Raw genomic sequence first — 21,608 nt, forward strand, 5'->3', positions numbered from 1 at the left:
GATTATTTTACCCCTCAAACTCTGCTCTGTGTGTAGGACTTTTCCGAAGTCCAGGAATTTTGGGGGGTGGTGCTTGCAGGCACCATTCGCAGCACTTTACCGCTATGCATTAATACAATTTTCCCACATTGAGTGCTCTTAAGCAGAGGCAAGCTAAAGAAAGTCCAGGGAAGAGGAGCCATAGCCTGGTGGTGCTATCACCCCAATAACCCTTACCCCTCACCTCTGCTCTCTCCCTCCCTCCCGGCAACTGGAAGATGACAACCCCAGATGGGAAGAATGTATGTTTAATTACTCTTCCACCCCCTCATTAGGAACAATAAAATATACAGACTCTAGTCACCCAAACAACTGCCTCTTTGAACTGCTGCGGTCAGGCAAACGCTACCGGAGTCTCATGGCCAGTACAGAGAGACTCAGAAGGAACTTCTATCCCCAGGCCATCAGGATGCTCAATGACACTATGTAACAACCCATCATCTACACACACTGCACAAGTGCACAGACATTCACATGTACACACTCACTTTAAAGTTTAAACAAACAAACACTCACCTTACCACTCACTCTATTCACTTTTGACACTTTAACACACTTTATATTTATCTATTATTAAAGAGATTTGCACTACATTCATACCTCATTTGCACCCTACCCTAAGTTTTGTACCTCTGCATTGTACCTCATTTTACTCTGTATTGTATCGTGTATATGTGTATATTGACTTTACTTACTTTTTACTTACTTCTTTATTACTTTTTTTACTTACTGTTGTGAAGGGCCAGATCAAACTGAATATATATATGTATCGTTTGATATACCTTGTATATTATTTATATATATACACGGAATATCCCTTTACCTGCGTACAGACCAGAGTAATATTCGCTCTCCTATTGGACAGCGGCCCCAGGCGCCAACGACCAAGCCCCCAACAGCAAGTTCAAAGACAACTCCGGGCATGTCAGAACATGCCCAGAGTCTGCGTAGTAATACAAGACAAGAACTGAGGTTGGGACTAGATATTCACTTAAGTATAAATACGGCACAGGTGTAAACAGCAGTACCTTACCTAAACCTTACTTACCCTTCACCACGAGTCAACGTGCAGTGAAGTGAGCAACCTTGCATCTAAATAGAGCATTGAGAACCGCGTGCAAATAGAATGTTAAAGTGTCAGAGTTTAATGCAGTAACGTTGAGTTCGACTTAATCTAATGTGAAGTAATAGTCGATCCTTTATTGTGTATCGTGCGGCCACGGTTCTTCCGTGTGTAGCATTACCCATCGGTTCGTCGTGACTTTAGCTAGTGCACTTATCCAGGCTGTGTGGCCTAAATACGTGCCCACACCCGAGGAGTCCTAGGCGAGAACCGTTGGACATGTACACAGGAGAATCGGCACCGGCGATTGCAGAACCATTCCTGGTTGGATTATATTGCTTTGGGACCGTGACCACCGGAGAAGAGCACCGTTGATTTCCACTGTCGTTTGGGATTTAACCTCGTGAGGATTACCACTCGGGCCTGCCTTTTGGAAGGGGCTGGCTAGCTGTCGTCAATGCTGTCGAGCATCTTGGATTACAACTATTGCTTTTGTCTGCTGATCAAGGGAGTACAAGCACCGACTCCTGTACCTGGAGCCTCTTTATTCCTCGTTGACTCAGACGGAGTACCCGAACTTTCCTCTACCCATTGTCTCCAGTTGGTACCGGTGTTGCCCTATATAATTGCTACTGTACCACAGGTGGCGTCAGCTTAGACCCATCATAGTATTCCTACTATTCTGACTTATGCTCTTGACTGACTTTACGTATATTCTTCGCCATACAAGCGCAACCCTAATTCTCAATCTGTAACCTAACGTTGCCTAATAATAATAAATAACCCTCCAATAGAATTTCTGTGTCAATGCCGTGTTCTTGTGAGTGTTCACCATCAATATTTGATGTACTGTTTGGCCAGTAATTAAAGTACATAACTAGCAGTGGTTTAATATATCACAATCTTTAATACAGTCAGGGTTTTGTAACCCCTCAGTTACACTTACTTTCTTTTTACTGTATGTAGCACACTCTCAGGGGCTCATACAGAAACAAGCATTTCATCATAAAGTATTCTGTATTTTGTTGTGACAAATAATAAACAAACTTGAACTTGAAACTATAGTTATATTTCATTTATTGCTTTGCACTCTGCTCTATTGGAACTGTCCCTTTAATCATATGCTATCATGAAAACTTTCAACCACATGTACGCTCCTCACCTGCCTGGCCACACCCACATCCGCTCATACATAAGCGGGGCCATGGCCATACTACCAGCTCCTTCCCTACTTTCACCACTGTGAAGTCTGTGTATAGCACCGCTTCAAGTTTAGTGCTTAAAGTAGTTAGTTAGTTATAGGAGCTGTGTTGGCGTTGTCTTTTGTTTCTCCCTCTCTCACTAATTTACGGGAGAAAGAAAGGATAATGTCATCACCACCGGAGAGTCTAGAGGATTATTCTGACCTCCACCGGCGTTTCACATTTGGGGAGTGCGTGTCGCTGGGCAGTTCCCCCGCCAGTGTTGCTGTGCTGCTAGATACTATTGCCGCGAGAGGTAGTCGGCTGGCCGACGGTCTCTCTAGGTGGGTGGTGTCTTGCGACGCAGGCCTAAGATGTGTCAGTTGTGCGGGGTCGGCTGCGCAGGCTTGCAGCCCTGCAGAACAGCCGGTTCCAAGCGAGGATTCCACCGTTGCCTCTCCATCGCGGGATGGAGGGGACGGGGGGGTTCTTGTTTGACGCCCCACGAAAACAGAGGCTTTGTTTTTTCCTGGGAGCCCCGATTCCGAGTCTAGGGTTCGAGTCCCAAGTCTCTGAGGAGGGATGCCCTCTGCCACCGCACTGGACGTTGGCCCCCGCCTTTCAAGAAGAAAGTGGGCTGGTCTCCCGGCACGAGGGGTGCGAGCTTGCATGTTTTTTAGCCCGAGCTCAAGGCGGCAGCAGCCCGCATAAAACGGGGCTTGCTGCCGACGCCACTGTATCTCTGGTAACGCCGTCCTGTGAGGGAGACGGGTGTTGTCTGCCCTTTTTTTCTTTGGGCTAAAGAAGAGGCAGTCGGCTGTCTGAAGTGATCAGGCCTGCATCGCTATTCCTCACATTACACAGCTTCAGTAGTAGCCGTTAGCTAACAGTGGGCCCGTGAGAGCTAACCATTAGCTTGCTGCTGCGTTAGCCGGTAGCTATCGGTGGGCCAGTAAGAGCTAGCTGTTAGCCGGTAGCTGGCCGTTGGTCGGAGCCGACGGTGGGCCTGTGAAGGCTAGCCGTTAGCTTGGTGCTAACCGTCAGCCTGGAGTTAGCCGTTAGCTTGTGCTAACCATTGGCGTTAGCCGTGGGGAGGTAGCGGGCCCTGAACACTCTGATTCGGCATCATCTCTGGCAGAAGATGTCGTCAGCCTGCACCATGGCCGGCCGCAGGATGTGGGCGAAACGCCGGAGTGAGACTCCAGCCGTCGCCAAGAGGCCTCGTCAACGTGGTGGACCAGCCATTGTTGCGGCCATTCATCCTGCGTCCGGGGGTCAGGTAGGACTCGTAACGCTATGCCCCACTCTCCCCCCCCCCCCCAAATGTTTTTGGTTAATAACAATGTTTTTGTTTAACAAAAGGTGTGTTTACTTCACTGTATTTTGGGGGATATGACGTGTGCTATGTGAACCCACAGCTACAAATGCCTTCTTGCTTGGAGTTTGTGCAGTTTTCTCTGAGCACTTAGCCAAGGGCTTATGTCCTTCTCTCTACTTAATTATTTAAATAGTTTTTATTGTTTTTTTTAAGGTTCAACAACATTATATACATACATACATACAACCATACATACAATACATGACTACATATAACCACACAATAACTAAAATAAATGAAAAATAAAGTAGACAAAAAGAGAAAAAAGAAAATAATAATAATAATAATAATAATAATAATAATAATAATAATAATAATAATAATAATAATAATAATAATAATAATAATAATAATAATAATAATAATAATAATAATAATAAAAGAAAATTGCATCGTTCTTATACAGGTTGTCACTTGCCATACAGAAATTGCCTCACCGTCTTATGCCTAAGCATCCTCATTTTAGATTAAAATAGTCTAAAAATGGCTGCCAAACTTGGAAACATTTCTGGGTAGAGCCCCTGGTGGAGTATTTAAGTCTCTCAAGTTTTAGGTGTGCCATCACATCTTCGACCCAGCGTCGATGTGATGGAGGAATGGCTGACTTCCAATTAAGCAAGATAAGGCGTCTAGCCAACAAAGAGGAGAAGGCCACAGCATCTGATTGAGCGACAGATAGCCTAATTTCGCCAGGGAGCACTCCAAAGACTGCAACCAAATGGTTAGGGCTGATCTCCCTGTCACAGAAGGCCAGAATCGGGATAGTGATGGGCATGACCAGAACATATGGCAGAGAGTGGCTGGAGCCTGATGGCACCTGGAGCAGGTCGGATCGACATCCGGGTAGATCTCGGCAAGTCTGCTCTTAGAGAGGTGTAGTCTATGGAATACCTTGAATTGTAGTAATCCATGTCTGATGCAGACAGATGATGAATGTATTCTTTTAATTGCCAATTGCCAAGAATCGTCAGGGATTTCAGGTCCAATATCCTTACCCCATGACTCCTTGATACGGTCCAGTGATGGGGATGCCATCTCTTGGATATCACTGTATAGTGAACTCACTATCCTCTTTTGTTTTGGGTCTCCCTCCAGCCACTTATCAAGCCACCTATCCGGTTGAAGTACAGGAAAAGAAGCAAAATATTTCTTTACAAAACCCTGCACCTGTAAATATCTGAAAAGATGTGAGCGGGGAATATCATACCCGCCTACCAACTGTTCAAAGGACATAAACAGCCCTTCTTTAAACAGGTCCTTCACCTTCTTTAGCCCTTTTCCAGCCCATGTTTTGAATGCTGCATCCATGAGTGAGGGCGTAAAAAGTGCATTAGATGCAATTGGGAGACAGGGTGAGGCTTGTTTATATTTGAAGTGAGTCCTAAACCGTGCCCATATGTAACGGATGGTATCGTGAAGCGCAGTCAGGAAGGGCTGGGGTGAGTAGCGGTGCTATGGGTTAAACTCACTCTCACATCCTCAAAAGACGCATAGACCCAGCACTTAGAAGTGGATTCACCTCTTGGTACAGTGGTCTGTGTTGCTGCCCGCGGTGTGGGAGACCGGGGTTCGACTCCCACTCGGGGCATCGAAGTTTGAGGTGACGTTGTAATAACCGTTACAATGGTGCCGATTGACCCGGATGCCTTGGGTGGAGTGGAGTGAGTTTGAGAGGGTGAGTGTAATGGATGGTATCGTGAAGCGCAGTCAAGAAGGGCTGGGGTGAGTAGCGGTGCTATGGGTTAAACTCACTCTCACATCCTCAAAAGACGCATAGACCCAGCACTTAGAAGTGGATTCACCTCTTGGTATAGCGGTCTGTGTTGCTGCCCGCGGTGTGGGAGACCGGGGTTCGACTCCCACTCGGTGCATCGAAGTTTGAGGTGACGTTGTCACAACCGTTACACATATACGGAGTGAGCCAATCACCATGGGGTTATTTGTGAGGCGCTTTTTACTGAGTGGCAGTGGAGCACACACTAATGAGGATAGTGATACCGGGTGAGCGGAGTGTTGTTCCATGTCAACCCACACCATTCCGCCTCCCCCGTGTGGTGCAGCTATCCCATATGTCAATTTATGGATGTTTGCTGCCCAATAGAATTGCAAAAAAATTGGGAGTGCTAATCCTCCATCCTCTTTCGGTCTTTCCAAGAATGCCCTTCTAATGCGCGGGGTGGTCTTATTCCAGATACAGGTTGAGATAAATTTGTCTAATTCTTTGAAAAAGCATCTGGGGATAAAAAACTGGCACTGTTTGAAACAAAAATAGGAACCTGGGCATAATTGTCATCTTGATTGAGTTAATCCTGCCAGCTAGTGATAGGGGAAGTGTTGACCAGCGAGCAAGATCTTGTTTAGCCTTATCCAGGGCTGGTTTAAGGTTTAGCTTAAATAAGTCACTATACTTGCGTGTCACAGTCACTCCCAGGTATGTGAAAGACTCAGAAATTATCTTCAGTGGGTATGCGCCGAACAACATCCTTCAAGCTAAATTGTTAACCGGAAACAACAAGCTCTTAGAGCGGTTCATTTTGTATCCTGAGAACTTGCCAAAATTTGAGATAATGTCCAGTGCCTTCGGGATGGAAACATGGAGATCTGACAGGTACAGGATCAGGTCATCTGCATAAAGTGATAGTGTATGTGTTTGGCCACCCCTATCAATACCTGCAAGGCCCGCATCGCTCCTCAGAGCGACCAATGGTTCAATGGCGAGATCGAACAATAAGGGACTCAATCCGCAACCCTGTCTAGTGCCCCTCCCTATCTCAAAGTATTTGGAAATAGTCTTATTGGTTCGGACAGAGGCCTGTGGTGAAACATACAAGACCCTAATCCTAATACAAGGCCCGAACCCAAACCTCTCTAAAGTTGTGAAAAGATATTCATATTCGATGCGATCAAACGCTTTCTGAGCATCGAGAGATAACAGAACCTCTGCCGTGGACGAGGCTTCAGGAGAGTATATGATATTGAACAGCCTACGTATGTTGCCAAAAAGCTGACGCTCAAGAATAAAGCCTGTTTGATCCGGGTGTACCACTGTATGAATAACTGACTCCAGTCTACTGGCAAAAACTTTGGTTAAAATCGTATAATCGCAGCACAGCAAACTGATTGGCCGATACGATTCACACTTCAGAGGGTCTTTTCCTTTTTTAAGAAGGACTGAAATTGTGGCCTGAGTCATTGTGGGTGGGAGTGACTCCCGTTCCAATGCCTCTGCATATACATCTTTTAAAATAGGAATTAGTTTGAGAGAGAATGTTTTAAAAAACTCTATTGGGGAGCCGTCCGGCCCTGGGGCTTTGCCACCCTTCATCTTCCTGATAGCTCTATCAATTTCAGCCACAGAGATATTGCGGTCAAGATCCGACCTATCCTGGTCACTTAAGGTCTGCAAATCAAGATCATCAAGAAACCGCGCCATCTGTATATCCTCCCTCTTCTCAGAGGTGTAAAGGTTCTCATAGAACTCCTTAAATTGGTTATTAATGATTTTTTTATCTGTAGCTATTCCATCTGAAGTGTCAATCTCTGCAATAAGTCCGGCCTCTGCAGACTGTCTTAGCTGGTGACATAGCAATTTGCTAGCTCGTTCCCCATGTTCATAAAACTCCTGGCGAGATTTAAGATGAAGCTCCTCCACTGCCACAGTGGACAGGATGTCAAATTCTGTCTGCAGAGTAATTCTCTCCTTGTAGAGGTCAGTGGATGGTGAGGCTGAGTGTTTATGGCCCCTAAGGACCCTGAGCTTTTCCGGGGGGAAAATGCCAGGGCGGACCGGACGTCACAGGGGTTGATGTCATGAATGTGTGTCTCATATAGGTGCCACTACGAGTTGCCCTTAACAGTGGTCTGTTTGCACAATGTTAGGTGGGTTGGTCCTTCTCCATTCGTTTTCACCCCTCCCTCCCTGCTAAAGGGGGCTGTCGGGGAGGCTGCTTCTGTCAACTCCTCTATGCATCCCTGTGTAGGTCCCGGTCCTCCAGGCCCAGGTCGGGTCGCGTGAATATTAAAGGCAACCAACTTGTGTTCAGCTTTTCGTTCAGCGTTTCTCTGATTGGCCACACGGCCACGTGACCGCCCTAGCACACGCCCTTATCCGCTGAGAGACGCGGCAGATGTGCAGAGAGTGAGCTGGGATCATTTGGTGGTTGAACCAGTTCAGACAGAGGTGTTTATTTATATTAATAAACATATCTACTAGAAACACTGGTGTTCTGTTGTGTGACTGTGCTAAACTCTTCCACCACATGACCGACATTTGACATACAGTACACCTCCTATCTATAACGCTGCCACCACCCACTTCAATGACAGAGCTCTCATATTTGCGAATGCATAAACTATATCTTAAATTATGGCTATGTGTCTAATATGGCTGTCGCGAAGTCATTGATAAGCGACAGCCATATTAGACACATAGCCATAATTTAAGATATAGTTTATGCATTCGCAAAATATGAGAGCGCTGTCATTGAAGGGCTTCTACAACGGAGCACGGCCGCTGCTGCGTCAAGCCGGCGGCGGCGCACGGAAGCCGGGGACAAACCACCGCGTCGCCCCGCTGGCGCTTCAGCAGCCTCCACTGGCGAAATAACATATAACGTTACAGCGTACAGTTCCACACTGATGTACAGTGACACCCAGCAGAGTTTCTAGTTACAGTAGTGACGCATGAATCAATAGTCCTAACAGTGTTTATTATTAAGAGTCAGATAGTCCGCACAGTGTTTATAGTCCTAACAGTGTTTATTAGTAAGAGTCAGATAGTCCTAACAGTGTTTATTATTAAGAGTCAGATAGTCCTAACAGTGTTTATTATTAAGAGTCCTAACAGTGTTTATACGCGCAGTTATGTTTCCGGGGTTTCTCAGTGGGTTAAGGGAGCAGCCACTTTCTGTTAATAAACATAAGGGGGTGGTTGTCTCCCCGGTGTGTTGGTAGCAGAGTCGACTCTCTGGTTGAGCCTGGGTCTGACCCCGGCTGCCCGAGAGTATGCCCCCGCATCTTTCATGACGTCTGCCAATTGTGTCAAACTCTTTCTCTGAACCTCGACCCCGCAGGGTTAATAAATTGGCTGGGTCAAGGTTCGTGGTGGAATCTGTTAGCTGGCGGAGTTGGCTAACTCCGACTGTGAGGTTCGTGGCCCCATGAGATTGTGACATGGTGCACGGCATACCGAACACCCTTTCCACCGCGATACTGTTCTTGCAGTAAGCCCCTTAGGCGCCTGTCTAGTCCGCAGTGCTCCGGGCGCAGGTCGAGTTCTGCTCTTGAGACCTGTCGACCTGGATTGAGGGATCAACCTCCTTGGAGGGTTGTCTCCCCGGCGCGCCAGCTGGCCCCACGACATTGTGGGGGGAAAGCCTCCTTGGGAGCGCTTCGGAGCGGCGTGCCAGGGGGAGAAGGGCCTTCACCTATTTTAGGCCCTGTCCGATACGCTGGTGATGTGGGGGGTGGTGTCACCAGTGACCGTCTGGTGGGGTCTCGATGTTGCGGCCTCGTAGACCTCACCAGGCCCCTTTTTTCAGGGGGTCCTAGCCCCCGGGACCACCTGTTTTTTCTTAATCCTTGAAGTGTCTATTTTATGATTCTGCCAGGTAACAGGTTGAAATAATGTCCCATGGGGTTTATTTTTAACCCTTTATTACACCTATCCTGAACCAAAACCTGAAAAAGAAGAAAAAGAAAACATATAGAGACAAATTAAAACATTTTCCCAAACAAGTTTGACCCAAGGAATTCAGTACAATGGTTATTTTTAAGATTCAAACACATCTGGTGCGGCTACGTGGTGCAGTGGGCAAGGCGCTCACCACGAATACTGCAGACGCTGGGTTCGCCTGTTCGAGCCCAGCGCTCCACATTGCTTTCAGTTTAGCTGGTCGTCCGTACTAATACACATTGGCAGTATTAGGGGGTGGGAAACTGATGGGTGGGGATCGGGCGTTGTGGACAGCGACTCCTACAAGTCGGTTGGTGCGCCTGCACAGTAGAATCAGGAAGCGATGGGGGCGGCGCCTCTCCAAAGCGCAGACCCCTGACGCTGAAAGATTGCGCAGCGCAGGTGAAAAGATGCGACTGAGTATCGGAGGGGACTCGTCCTATGTATGACTTAGTACACAATGCAGCCGGCTTGTGGGAGGCAAGAAACAGCGTTCGAGACAGGGGAGGGTTGAATTGGATGATACGAAATTGGGATGGGAGAAAAATAGAAATGGGAGAAAAAGTGGATAAAAAAAAAAGATTCAAACACATCTTGGTTTAGGTTAATATTGGAAATAATATTGTAATAAAGATTGTCTCCATGCCGTTATGCCCTAAATATTGTGAAAAGACTAATTTGTCCTACATAGACAAAAATGAACACATTTTCCTATACAATTTGAAATCCAGTGAAATATGTTTTGTTTTAAGGTTCAAACAAAGTACTATTACAGTACATCTTCTCTGTTGGCACAACATTCAAACCTAAACTACTAATCATCATCATGATCATCATTGCCAAAGAGATTGTCATATTCTATCTCTCCAATCTCCATCTCTTCCTCCTCCTCATCACACTCCGTATTCTCCATCTTCCTCATCCACGTTACGTTTTGCATAATCTGCCTCCTTATTAAGAGCTTCTTGCTCTTCTGACTCCGCTTTCTGGGCCAGTACCTCAACAAAAGAAGGAGGGAGGATGGGTCCAACCTTCCAGACAGGCTCTAACACCCCCTCATCCATCATCTTCTCCCAGCCCATATCCTGATTCCTGATCATAGGGTTTGGGCCTCTCAAATATTGGCTGGTCTGCTCTTTTGTAGCAGGCAACTCTGAAATTGACTTGCTGTACACGTGGGATGAGACAGACCTTGGGAGGAGGCAGGCGTTCAACTTTGGATCTGGATATGCCCATCAACCTCCAAGAACTCATGCATTACCCCCTCTCGCCTCATGCACTTGGCTCTCCCGATGGCTTTTTTGCCAAGACAAACAATGATGATCCCCCTCTACCAGCATGACCAACCTCTCCACATACTGGTGATCCTGAGTCCTCTACCATGTCAGCATGACCAACCTCTCTATATACTGATGATCCTCCTCTATCATGTCAGCATGACCAACCTCTATATACTAGGGCTGTCCCCGACTAAGGATTTGGATGGTCGACTAGGATTGGCCAAAATTTGCCGTTAGTCGACTATTGGTAAAAAAAAAAATTATCATTCCATTTGGGCTGTGGGGGGTGCTTAATGTCTGAAGGAGTCGACTGAAGGCTTCTTGTCCTCTGCAAAAGCATGCAATTGGTCCACTGATGGATACATCTTGATATTTGTCTACTCTAGTGTGTTCATTAGATGGGTGAAATCCTCTTTCAGTGCCTCTGTGCCTGTTTTCGTATGCAGTTAGCCTCTGGTATGCGTGCCATTAGCGTTAGCCATGCTTCTAGGCCTCTTTTCTTTTGGAAAGAATGATTTTTTTTTTAAATATATATATTTTTTATTATTATTATATTCGACTAAGAGGTTGGCCAGTCGACTACGGCTCCTTTCGACCGATTAGTCGACTAATCGATTAATAGGGGTCAGCCCTGCTATATACTGATGATCCTCCTCTACCATGTCCGCATGACCAACCTCTCCATATACTGATGATCCTCCTCTACCATGTCAGCATGACCAACCTCTCCACATACTGATGATCCTCCTCTACCATGTCAGCATGACCAACCTCTCTATATACTGATGATCCTCCTCTACCAGCATGACCAACCTCTCTATATACTGATGATCCTCCTCTACCATGTCAGCATGACCAACCTCTCCAGATACTGATGATCCTCCTCTACCATGTCAGCATGACCAACCTCTCCAGATACTGATGATCCTCCTCTACCAGCATGACCAACCTCTATATACTGATGATCCTCCTCTACCATGTCAGCATGACCAACCTCTATATACTGATGATCCTCCTGTACCATGTCAGCATGACCAACCTCTATATACTGATGATCCTCCTCTACCAGCATGACCAACCTCTCTATATACTGGTGGTCCTCCTCTACCAGCATGACCAACCTCTCTATATACTGGTGATCCTCCTCTACCAGCACGACCAACCTCTCCATATACTGATGATCCTCATCTACCATGTCAACATGACCAACCTCTCTATATACTGATTATGCTCATCATTGCATTCATTAATTTATTTGCATTTATTTAAAATTTGTTGGACCTTATGGTGTTCTTGTTTTGTTCTTGACTTATTGTTATGTTTCTTCTTGACTTGTTTAAAGAAGACGTGTCCGGCCCATGGGGACATTAACGTGTGTTGTCGGGCCTTACAAATACATTTTATTTGATTTGATTTGATCTACCATGTCAGCATGACCAACCTCTCCAGATACTGATGATCAGGGGCGGATTTAGGATTGTAGGAGATCCGGAGCTTAGCCCGGATAGGTGCCCTTTTTTATTTTTTTTTTATTTAAAATGTTTTGGCAGGCAAGGGGTGGTTTGGAGGGGGTCAGGCCCGACCCCCTCCACGGCATTTTTTTTTTATTTAATGAACCTGTACATGCAATTTCCTGCAATATAGAGCCTTCAATCTTGACCAATAAAGCTGCTCTTTTCACTATAAAACTCAGTTATGGTTAGATTTATATATTGGGGGGGGATATATCATATTTTTCATATGATCAAAAAGTGGTGGAGCAAGAGCATACCTTTGCTCCCCCAAGTTCAATAGTGGGAGAGCAGAGATGCTCCGAATGCTCTTATGGCCAGGCGTCTATGATTCACTGATACAAAGTAAAATAGTGCAGTGCAATAAAATAGTTAGTAAAATAGAATAAAATAATGCAATAGTGCATTGCAATGAAATAGTTATCATCGTATTTTTTCGGGAGGCCGGTAAGGAGTGCATTACAGTAGTCGAGTTGGCTTGAGATAAAGGCATGGATCTGGTTTTCAGCGTCCTTTTGATTTATAAATGGCCGTACTTTAGCTATGTTTCTAAGGTGGAAGAATTAAGTTTTTGTCAACTTGTTGATTGTGATTTAAAGCTTAGGTCTGAGTCTACCATAACACCAAGACTTAACTCACTCAAATACAGTTAGCAGCTGGATAGACCACAGATGGAAATTAGCTTCTGCTAAATCTGGTGCAAACATATTTTCATGTAACAATGATGAATTGTCAAAAAAAAAAAAATATATATATATATATATAATTTCTTTTTTCTTTTTTTTTTTAAATAGATTCGGGGCTTTTCAGAAAACATTCGGGGCTTGAGCCCAAGTAGCCACCCCTAGCCCCGCCCCTGCTGATGATCCTCCTCTACCATGTCAGCATGACCAACCTCTATATACTGATGATCCTCCTCTACAAGCATGACCAACCTCTATATACTGATGATCCTCCTCTACCATGTCAGCATGACCAACCTCTATATACTGATTATCCTCCTCTACCATGTCAGCATGACCAACCTCTCTATATACTGATGATCCTCCTCTATCAGCATGACCAACCTCTCTATATACTGATGATCCTCCTCTACCAGCACGACCAACCTCTCCATATACTGATGACCCCCCTCTACCATGTCAGCATGACCAACCTTTATATACTGATGATCCTCATCTACCATGTCAGCATGACCAACCTCTCCAGATACTGATGATCCTCCTCTACCAGCATGACCAACCTCTCCAGATACTGATGATCCTCCTCTACAAGCATGACCAACCTCTATATACTGATGATCCTCCTCTACCATGTCAGCAAAACAGATTGTCTCTAAACTTGAACAAAACAAAATGAATGATTTTTGGAAATCGTAATTATGACACACCGATCCAAGTTACGATAGATGATACCGTTATTGAAAGAGTACAGCAAACCACTTTTTTAGGAGTGATCATAAATGAAAAAAATTGTTGGAAGCCTCACATAAGCCATGTAAGAACAAACATTTCAAAGAGTGTGGGTATTATGTGGAGATCAAGGTATTGGCTGAACCAACAATCTTCTGTTATCTTATATAATGCTTTGGTCCTTCCATATTTGAATTATTGTGTTCAGGTGTGGGGAAATACCTATGAAACCAACCTACTTCCTTTGGTTATGCTCCAAAAAATAGCAATCAGGATTGTAACAAATGAGAGCTACAAAGCACATACAAATTCTTTGTTTTTAAAAGTTTCAGTCCTGAAATTAAAGGACCTGGTGTATTACAAAACCGCCCAGTTCATGTACAGAGTCATACACCACAGCCTTCCTGACACGATACAGAAATTGTTCTGTGAGAGAGCTGGCCTTCAAAGATATAACCTTAGAGGGAAACTCAAACTGGAACAGCAATCTTCAAGAACAACCAGGAAGGCTATGTGTATTTCTCTGTGTGGAGTTACCTTGTGGAATAATCTGGAGGAGGAGATCAAATCCAGTCAATCCATAAATATATTAAAGAGGAAGTTCAAAATGATGGTGTTCACAAATTATACCAGGGAGGAAGACCAACGTATTGTATGAGAATGATTTGAAGGGTGACATGAGAGTATAGTCTAGTGTGTGCGTGTGTGTGTGTGTGTGTGTGTGTGTGTGTGTGTGTGTGTGTGTGTGTGTGTGTGTGTGTGTGTGTGTGTGTGTATGTGTGTGTGTGCATGTGTGATTGTGTTGTGTGTAGTTGAAGTATTTGCAAATTGTATTGTATTATATGTATTGGTAATCATGTCATATACTTGCTGAAGTATATATAATATTATATATAATATAGTTATTGATGGGGGATGGAAACATATAAGCGTTGCTTCTTCCATCTCCTTTTCAAACAGTGTATAGTTTCTGGCTGTTTTATTTTAAAAATAAAATTGGGGGGGGGGGTTCCTCTTTTCCCATTTCATTTATTTTCAAATGTTGTTTTGCCGGACAATGGTAAATGTAGCCAAACTAACACTGTGGTTTGAAATAAAACTATTGAATCTTGAATCTTGAATCTATACTGATGATCCTCCTCTACCAGTATGACCAACCTCTCTATATACTGTACTGATGATCCCCCTCTACCAGCACGACCAACCTCTCCATATACTGATGACCCCCCTCTACCATGTCAGCATGACCAAGTCAAGTCAAGTCAAGAGATTTATTTGTCACGGCATACAAGTATACAATGAAATGCGGGTGGTCTTGCCCGCAACAATGTGCAAATAACATATAATAGAATCAACATTGTGCAATAAACAAGTAATATTGTGCAATAAACAAGTAACATGTTAGGGCATATCGGTATAAGTTATTTACAGAGCATGGAGGACATACTAGGTCCTTTGGTAGTGTCTTTCTGTACATGCTAATTTATACAATCTCCGGTTATACTATACTATTTTTAAAGTGACCTTTCCTTAGTGGCGATAAGTGTGGGCGTGTGCAGCATGAGTCTGTGCTTGCTCGTGTTAAAGTGGCTGCTAGTGTGTGAGCGTGTACAGTGTGTGTGTTGTGTGTGTGCTCATGTGTGCTTGTGTGTGGAGAGTTCAGTGTTCAGGGCTCTGATGGCCTGGGGAAAGAAGCTGAGCCGAAATTTCTCTGTCCTAGCAGCTGGTGTTCGCAGGCGTCTGCCTGACCTGAGCAGCATGAACAGGCTGTTGTTGGGGTGGTGTGGGTCTTTCATTATTCTGCAGGCTCTGGATTTGCACCTCTTGTTGTATAGAACCTGCAGGGGTGGTAGTGCAATACCCGTGGTACGCTCGGCTGAGCGCACCACTCTCTGTAGGGCCTTCTTGTCCTGTGCCGTGCTGTTTCCATACCAGGCAGTGATGTTTCCAGTCAAGATGCTCTCTACAGCTCCGGAGTAGAAGGACTGGAGTATCTATATACTGATGATCCTCCTCTACCATGTCAGCATGACCAACCTCTATATACTGATGATCCTCCTCTACCATGTCAGCATGACCAACCTCTATATACTGATGATCCTCCTCTACCATGTCAGCATGACAACCCTCTCTATATACTGATGACCCCCCTCTACCATGTCAGCATGACCAACCTTTATATACTGATGATCCTCATCTACCATGTCAGCATGACCAACCTCTCCAGATACTGATGATCCTCCTCTACAAGCATGACCAACTTCTATATACTGATGATCCTCCTCTACCATGTCAGCATGACCAACCTCTATATACTGTACTGATGATCCTCCTCTACCATGTCAGCATGACCAACCTCTCTATATACTGATGATCCTCCTCTATCAGTATGACCAACCTCTATATACTGATGATCCTCCTCTACCATGTCAGCATGACAAACCTCTCTATATACTGATGACCCCCCTCTACCATGTCAGCATGACCAACCTTTATATACTGATGATCCTCATCTACCATGTCAGCATGACCAACCTCTCCAGATACTGATGATCCTCCTCTACAAGCATGACCAACTTCTATATACTGATGATCCTCCTCTACCATGTCAGCATGACCAACCTCTCCAGATACTGATGATCCTCCTCTACAAGCATGACCAACTTCTATATACTGATGATCCTCCTCTACCATGTCAGCATGACCAACCTCTATATACTGTACTGATGATCCTCCTCTACCATGTCAGCATGACCAACCTCTCTATATACTGATGACCCCCCTCTACCATGTCAGCATGACCAACCTTTATATACTGATGATCCTCATCTACCATGTCAGCATGACCAACCTCTCCAGATACTGATGATCCTCCTCTACAAGCATGACCAACTTCTATATACTGATGATCCTCCTCTACCATGTCAGCATGACCAACCTCTATATACTGTACTGATGATCCTCCTCTACCATGTCAGCATGACCAACCTCTCTATATACTGATGATCCTCCTCTATCAGTATGACCAACCTCTATATACTGATGATCCTCCTCTACCATGTCAGCATGACAAACCTCTCTATATACTGATGACCCCCCTCTACCATGTCAGCATGACCAACCTTTATATACTGATGATCCTCATCTACCATGTCAGCATGACCAACCTCTCCAGATACTGATGATCCTCCTCTACAAGCATGACCAACTTCTATATACTGATGATCCTCCTCTACCATGTCAGCATGACCAACCTCTATATACTGTACTGATGATCCTCCTCTACCATGTCAGCATGACCAACCTCTCTATATACTGATGACCCCCCTCTACCATGTCAGCATGACCAACCTTTATATACTGATGATCCTCATCTACCATGTCAGCATGACCAACCTCTCCAGATACTGATGATCCTCCTCTACAAGCATGACCAACTTCTATATACTGATGATCCTCCTCTACCATGTCAGCATGACCAACCTCTATATACTGTACTGATGATCCTCCTCTACCATGTCAGCATGACCAACCTCTCTATATACTGATGATCCTCCTCTATCAGTATGACCAACCTCTATATACTGATGATCCTCCTCTACCATGTCAGCATGACAAACCTCTCTATATACTGATGACCCCCCTCTACCATGTCAGCATGACCAACCTTTATATACTGATGATCCTCATCTACCATGTCAGCATGACCAACCTCTCCAGATACTGATGATCCTCCTCTACAAGCATGACCAACTTCTATATACTGATGATCCTCCTCTACCATGTCAGCATGACCAACCTCTATATACTGATGATCCTCCTCTACCATGTCAGCATGACCAACCTCTATATACTGATGATCCTCCTCTACCAGCACGACCAACCTCTCCATATACTGATGACCCCCCTCTACCATGTCAGCATGACCAACTTTTATATACCGTACTTTTCGGACTATAAGCCGCGGCTTTTTCCCCCATTTTTCGACCCTGCGGCTTATATACCGGTGCGGCTTATATATGGACCAAACCCGAAAATATTGCTTTTTTTACTGCATTGAAATGTTATTTATCTGTTCCCTTATTTGCTAAACTTAATACAACTTGTAAATGAGTTAATTCTTGTTATTTGTCCGACAGTATTGTGACAATCCCCTCTGTGCACGAACCCTTACATATGGTAATTAAACATTAAAACACCTGCGGCTTATAGTCCAGTGCGGCTTATATATGTACACATCATTCAATTTAGCTGCTGCGGCTTATAGTCAGGTGCGGCTTATAGTGCGAAAAGTACGGTACTGATGATCCTCATCTACCATGTCAGTGTAACGGAGGTACCGCAGTCTATCCACAGTCACGTGGTACAAGTAGTTCGGTGGCTGTGGATGTTAAGCGGTACTGCAAGTAAACTCACTCCCCAGAGGCATCCAAACTGAGCACTTAGAAGGGATATCCTTTCTTGGCGCAGCGGTTTGTGATGTCGGCCCCGGTGCAGAGAGACCGGGGTTCAACTCCCACTCAGGGCGATCCCTTAACAGGGGTCGAATAGGAATTTGAAACACAACGCAGAGCAATACGAGACCGGTTACATCAGCATGACCAACCTCTCCAGATAATGATGATCCTCCTCTACCAGCATGACCAACCTCTCCAGATACTGATGATCCTCCTCTACCATGTCAGCATGACCAACCTCTATACTGATGATCCTCCTCTACCATGTCAGCATGACCAACTTCTATATACTGATGATCCTCCTCTACCATGTCAGCATGACCAACCTCTATGATCCTCCTCTACCATGTCAGCATGACCAACCTCTATATACTGATGATCCTCCTCTACCATGTCAGCATGACCAACCTATATACTGATGATCCTCCTCTACCATGTCAGCATGACCAACCTATCTATATACTGATGATCCTCCTCTACAAGCTTGACCAACCTCTCTATATACTGGTGATCCTCCTCTACCAGCATGACCAACCTCTCCATATACTGATGATACTCCTCTACCATGTCAGCATGACCAACCTTTATATACTGATGATCCTCATCTACCATGTCAGCATGACCAACCTCTTTATACTGATGATCCTCATCTACCATGTTAGCATGACCAACCTCTCCATATACTGATGATCCTCCTCTACCATGTCAGCATGACCAACCTCTCCATATACTGATGATCCTCCTCTACCAGCATGACCAACCTGTATATACTGATGATCCTCCTCTACCATGTCAGCATGACCAACCTCTATATACTGATGATCCTCCTCTACCATATCAGCATGACCAACCTCTATATACTGATGATCCTCCTCTACCATGTCAGCATGACCAATCTCTATATACTGATGATCCTCCTCTACATGTCAGCATGACCAACCTCTCTATATACCGCCCTGTTTCTATTCTTACCTCCATCTCGAAAGTCATGGAAAAAATAGTATACGAACAGGTAGAAAAGTACCTCGCGGAAAGAAATCTAATCTACGAATTCCAATCTGGCTTCAGAACATCCCACTCCACTGACACATGCCTTCTCTATTTGAATGTCCACATCAAACAAGAGGTGGACGCGGGCAAATACTGTGGCATGGTCATGCTGGACCTACAAAAGGCCTTCGACATTGTCAATCACTCCATTCTGATTGACAAGCTAAAAGCAATTGGTTTTGATACTCTTGAGCTGGATGCAATCCTACCTGGAGGGGAGAGAACAGGTGGTGGAGGTAAACGGTACCCTACCCCCCCCCCCCCCCAGTGAGCTGTGGTGTTCCACAAGGAAGCATACTAGGGCTGCTACTGTTCCTAATTTATGCAAATGGAATGTCGTCAGCTTGTGACTGCAACTTGTTCCTCTTCGCGGACGACTCAGCCCTGCTGGTCTCTGACAAGAACAAGTTACAGGTTGAAAAAACCCTCAGCTCTGAACTAGGCAGAATCTGCACCTGGCTCGCTGATAACAAACTATCATTACACCTGGGTAAAACAGTCCATTCTCTTCGGTTCAAATAACAAACTCAGCAAGACCGACGGCTTCTCAGTTACAGTGGGTGACAATATTGTCACAAGGAAAGATGAAATTACATACCTAGGTTCCATCCTAGAGGCAAATCTTTCCTGTGACAAAATGGCATCCAATATAATCAAAAAAGTCAACCAACGAACTAGATTCTTGTATCGGATCTCCTCTCGGGTAAACAAGAATACCCTGAAGACTCTGGCATGAGCACTCATTCAAGGGTACTACGACTATGCTTGCACCTCATGGTACCAAAGCACCTCAAAGGCGCTAAAACAAAATTCACAAAACAAACTGGTCAGACTACTGCTTGACCTTACTCCTGCCCACTTTGACAACCTAGGATGGTTAGAGTAGACGACAGAGTACAGCAACTTGCAATGGGCCTGGTCTACAAGATACACTACACGACCAAGGTACCCATGTACATGTCAAAATACTTCCCAAAGGTCAGTGAATACCACGACCACAACACCAGAGGGAGCTCCACAAATCATGTTAAACCCAGATTCGGCTCAAACAAGGGACTAAACACGTTTGGCGCAATTATGCCACATCAATGGGGAACGCCCTACCCACAGCTGTAAAGGAATGTGAATCACTACCCACTTTCAAAACCACTCTCAAAGAGCACCTACGGGAGACTGCAATTCGAAACTGGCCCCTGTAAATGTCCTAACCCAACCCCCTCCAATGTACTGTAAATGTCCTAACCCAACCCCCTCCAATGTACAGTTACCCCCCCCCCCCCTGAGTCTCTGGACTGAGAGTACTGCAGCACTCTGCTGGGATACTATGACTTTTCTGGGGATGACTGTGCCAGCGCTTTCAGAGGAAAGAGGTGAATCTGTTGAATAAGCTGCAGAAGAACCCTAGATTCCAGAAGGCTTTTAGTCAGCTTGGCGCATTGTCGCTGGTAACAGATGAGCTCCAACAGGAGATGGAGTCCTTCACATGCATTATGGATGGCCAGGGTTGGATGAAGTCAGTTGATGCTGTGTGATGCTGTGTGAGTGCTGATAAAGTCCTGGATGCAAACTCCAAAGTAGACATTGAACGCCTGCCTCCCCCAAGGTCTGTCTCATCCCACATATACAGCGAGCCAACTTCAGAGTCGCCTGCTACAAAAGTAAGTAAGTAAGTAAGTAAGTATTTATAAAGCACCTTTCATACATGTCATGTAGCTCAAAGTGCTGTACACAAACATAGGCATATATAACGATAAAAGCAATAAATGATATAAAAGAGCAGAACAGCCAATATTCAAGAGGCCCAAAGCCTATGATCAAAGTATGGACTGGGAAAAACAATGGATGAGGAGGTGTTAGAGCCTGTCTTGACGGTTGGACCCATCCTCTGTCATTGAGGTACTGGCCCATAAAGTGGAGTCAGAAGAGCAAGAAGCTCTTGATAAGGAGGCAGATTATGCAAAAAATAACATGGATGAGGAGGATGGAGAGTACGAGTGTGATGAGGCGGAGGAGGAGATGGAGATCGAAGAGAAAATAGACTTTGACAATTGTTTTAGTGATGATGATGATTAGTAGGGCTGTCCCCGACTAAGGATTTGGATAGTCGACTATGATTGGCCGAAATTTGCAGATAGTCGACTATTTTATTAGAAAAAATAAAATTGGGGGAAAAAAGTATAATTTTTTTGTATCATTCCATTTTGGCTGTGGGGGTGCTTAATGTCTGAAGGAACGGAAGGCTTCGGAAGGCTTCTTGTACTCTGCAAAAGCATGCACGGAAGGCTTCTTGTACTCTGCAAAAGCATGCAATTGGTCCACTGATGGATACATCTTGATATTTGTCTAGTCTAGTGTGTTCATTAGATGGGTGAAATCCTCTTTCAGTGCCTCTGTGCCTGTTTTCTTAGGCAGTTAGCCTCTGGTATGCGTGCCATTAGCGTTAGCCACGCTTCTAGGCCTCTTTTCTTTTGGAAAGAATGATACAAAATAAATACATTTATAATCTTTTTTCTTTTTTTGTATTCGACTAAGAAGTTGGCAGTCGACTACGGCTCCTTTCGAT

At 44.9% G+C, this 21,608-nt stretch overlaps 1 protein-coding gene across 2 annotated transcripts in view; it reads right to left on the reverse strand.

Annotated features, from left to right (window-relative positions):
* The window catches only part of LOC311231872 (N-acetylneuraminate-9-phosphate synthase-like), a 51,201-nt gene that overhangs the window by 1,800 nt on the left and 27,793 nt on the right, over window positions 1-21,608 (reverse strand). The window lies entirely within an intron of this gene.

Source organism: Notolepis coatsorum (genome assembly GCF_963971535.1).
Source record: "Notolepis coatsorum genome assembly, chromosome: 7".
NCBI lineage: Eukaryota > Metazoa > Chordata > Actinopteri > Aulopiformes > Paralepididae > Notolepis > Notolepis coatsorum.